Consider the following 4,068-nt stretch of genomic DNA (forward strand, 5'->3'; position numbering starts at 1 on the left):
ACAACAGCGGTGCAAATATGCAAGGAGAAAAATAGAATTCTACCAAAAAATGGATTTAAATCAAAGGACACTTTTGAAACAGCGTCCAGCTCAGTCTTAATGGAATTTTTTTTTCGAGAAAAAGAAAAGGGATATGGGCGGCATTTTTAATTTCGCACGCAGGCGGCCACAACCCTCGCGGCGGCCCTGTGCAAAGGTTTTTAAATTATTTGGGATGAAAAATAAATAGAGTTTACTACGACTGGGGGGGGGGGGGGTAATTTATGATAAATCAAGAGTATTCATAACAGAGACCCCCCCCCCCCCCACACACACCGAAAGGCGGGAAGTTGTTGATACTTGAGACAAATGTTCGTTCTGTTGGAAAAACAAAGTTCTAAGTACGGCTTTTGTTTTACCCACACTAAATGATTTTTTGAACTGGGTCCAAGGTTATAAATAATAATGCAATAAAACCTTTGACTCTCGACTTTGTGAGGGACATCTGATGGCAATACAGATTGACATGGTCCATTACACCTCATGCTATACACAGTCCCAGATCATGACCACCTGAACTGTTCATTATTACGATGGCATTACATGGTAGAGGTGAAAGTCATTACACTGGGTACCGAGTCGTACATATTAGGATCTTTAATCCGTTAGGGGGATCTGGCACCATATACTGAGTTGCATAAAGCATCCTTTCATTCCCCATCACTTTTTTTTTTTAAATCAGTGGACAAGAAAGCCAAATGTTTTTTTTTAAATCTTTATTGAAATGGTCAGATATAGATAGATGTTTGTCAATCTCAATGTCGAGTTTGTGGATCATCTAGTTTTCAAACGAAATTATATTCTCAGCGAATAAGAAAAGTTTGTGCTTTTTTGTTTTCTTCTGTTACATAGCTGTTTTTATTTGCTTTGTGCTTTCTTATTAAAGGGCCACATGCAACGTTCAAGTGAGGTTAGGACCTTGCAGTTACTCTATGAGGATCCCTGTTCAGGCTTGTCTTCTGAGAGTAAAACAAAGTAAAGACGTGTGGCTTTTCCACTTTCTAGGCGGATTGTTGTATCGGGAACCATTGTCTTCAAAACAATGACATCTCCGTTTCTCAATGTGAGAACACCTACAAGAAAAAAAAAGAGATCAACAAAAAGAAGTCCCAAAAACAAAGGTTTCTTACCTAACTATCCACATGCCTACCTAAATATCCACCAAGGTTTTGCCCACCTATCCACATAGTTAACTATCCACTAACGTTACTACACCTACCTAATTATCAACATACTCATCAACTACCTAATAATCCACATGCCTATCTACATATCATATTAGCCATGCAGTTACATACAAACCGGATTTGTGTTTGTACTAACAACATAAACTTTCTTGGTTGTCACAATAAAAAAAACAAAATGTTTTTCTTTTAATACATCATTTTTAGTGCATCACTAGCTGTGTTTATAGGGTAAATAAAATAAATTATAGCTTTTATATAGCGCTACTTTCATGCATATAGCATACTCAAGGCGCTTTGGTCCAATCTCATTTGTGGACCAGTGGGTGGGGGGGGGGAGAGGGGGTATATGGGAGAAGGTTTTCCGTGCTGCCTTTGGGCGTTCAGTAAACTCAACTCTGCTCGAGTCGGGTGTCGAGCCTTGAGCCCCTTTCATAGGTAGCCAAGCCAAGCCAAGTGTAAGTGTACTGCATCTCTCGACCACGAGATGAATAAGATATACACTTACTTGACCAAACCTATTGTAAGTACACAGTAGTGCTTGATAGAAGTACAGAGTTATTCAAATCTGCAAAATAAAAGACCCCGCCTCTAATAAAATTTGAATTCAAGTTTCATGCTGAACCCTTTGAGCCATCAGGTTACAAAATTATTTATAAATATCTATTGGTTCTCAAATCATTAATAGATTATTACGTGTCCTTCTAGGAATATCATTCATATATATTTAATTTTTATAGTTACCTACCTTGAATGTTACTATTCTATATCGGCTGCTGTCAAAATAGTTAGAAGGACAGATGAAACCTCCTGGAGGGCAGGCTAGCATTGCTCTATTATTCACAAACAGTCCGATATATGTATTGCTTCACTTGTCTATCAAAGTAATCTGTTGCGACAATAACGTACTTAATTTAATTAATTAAAAATTAATGGAACAGCTGTCCTCACACAATAAAACATTAACTCACACAATAAAATATTAACTCACACAATAAAACATTAACTCACACGATAAAACACTAACAATAAAACATTAACTCACACAATAAAATATTAACTATCACAATAAAACATTAACTCACAAGATAAATCATTCACTCACACAATAAAACATTAACAATAAAACATTAACTCACACAATGAAACATTAACTCAAACAATAAAACACCAACACTAAAACATTAACTCACACAATAAAATATTAACTCACACAATAAAATATTAACTCACACAATAAAACATTAACTCACAAGATAAAACATTAACTCACACAATAAAACATTAACAATAAAACATTAACTCACACAATAAAACATTAACTCACACAATAAAACATTAACTCACACGATAAAACATTAACAATAAAACATTAACTCACACAATAAAATATTAACTCACACAATAAAACATTAACTCACAAGATAAAACATTAACTCACACAATAAAACATTAACAATAAAACATTAACTCACACAATAAAACATTAACTCAAACGATAAAACACTAACAATAAAACATTAACTCACACAATAAAATATTAACTTACACAATAAAACATCAACTTACAAGACAAGATAAAACATTAACTCACACAATAAAACATTAACAATAAAACATTAACTCACACAATAAAACATTAACTCACAAGATAAAACATTAACTCACACAATAAAACATTAACTCACGCAATAAAACATTAACTCACACAATAAAACATTAACTCACACAATAAAACATTAACTCACACAATAAAACATTAACTCACACAATAAAACATTAACTCACACAATAAAGCATTAACTCACACAATAAAACATTAACTCACACAATAAAGCATTAACTCACACAATAAAACATTAACTCACACAATAAAGCATTAACTCACACAATAAAACATTAACTGACATGATAAAACATTAAATGACATACTATCCTATCAATTAACCTAAAGATATCTGACCAACACATGTAGCACTATATGACATACGTACTATGTGGTTGTAGGTCCCCCCCCCCCCCATGGCTAATAAAATATATAAAAAGATACTTTAAGAGTAATTTAAATGTATCCGTAACTCTACATTTCTTTTTGCTCTTATGTTGTTAGTTCAAACAGACTATAGACTTGTAAATATAATGAAAAGCTTGAACTTGATCCATTATGTAGAACAAACAAATAGTTATAACTTAGATGTCAATTATAATATTCTCCCCAGCAATAACTAAACATGCACAAAAATAAAACTTCTTTAGTTTCATCATTTGAATCTCTCCCTCCCTTCCTCCTTCCCCCCCCCTCTCTCTCTCTTTCATTTCCCTCTCTACTCCTCTCTATCTCTCGCTCTCTACAGTTTATAGTCTTACATTAAAGTGTACGCTATATAAGCCAGATTTGTCCACAGTAAACTCCCCACTCTTCCAGTTGTTTACATGTACCAGTGGAGTAATAGCACTTTCATTGCTCACATTAAAGATACCAAGAGGACTATCTGTAGAGAACAACATCAAATCATAATAGAACAAGTTATCTAAGGGCTCCAAATAAGCTGACATTTTGTTCTGTACAATACAATATTCTAATTGACATGGAAACACTCAGAAATGCTGACAAAAATACTAGCGGGCTGAAAAAAACAAAACAAATTTAAAATAAATCTTCAAACATTCGATTGCAAAAATCTAAACAACATCCAAGAAACATACAGAGCGAGTTAATCCTATACTCTTAAGCGAGCAATTCTTGTATGTATGTATATATATATATATATATATATCCTATACTCTTAAGCGAGCAATTCTTGTATGTATTGTTATGACCCTATTGGAGGCGCAAAAGGGTTAA

At 33.7% G+C, this 4,068-nt stretch overlaps 1 long non-coding RNA gene across 14 annotated transcripts in view; it reads right to left on the reverse strand.

Annotated features, from left to right (window-relative positions):
- Positions 1-738: 738 nt before the first annotated feature.
- Positions 739-4,068, reverse strand: part of LOC106057667 (uncharacterized) — a 30,596-nt gene continuing 27,266 nt past the window's right edge. For all 14 annotated transcript variants that reach the window (XR_008776496.1, XR_008776498.1, XR_008776506.1 and 11 more), the window contains 3 exons: positions 3,591-3,715; positions 1,972-2,112; positions 739-1,112 (listed from right to left, as the gene is read on the reverse strand). This is a non-coding gene — a long non-coding RNA (uncharacterized LOC106057667). The remainder of the gene's footprint in view (positions 1,113-1,971; positions 2,113-3,590; positions 3,716-4,068) is intronic.

Source organism: Biomphalaria glabrata, chromosome 2, assembly GCF_947242115.1.
Source record: "Biomphalaria glabrata chromosome 2, xgBioGlab47.1, whole genome shotgun sequence".
Lineage (NCBI taxonomy): Eukaryota > Metazoa > Mollusca > Gastropoda > Planorbidae > Biomphalaria > Biomphalaria glabrata.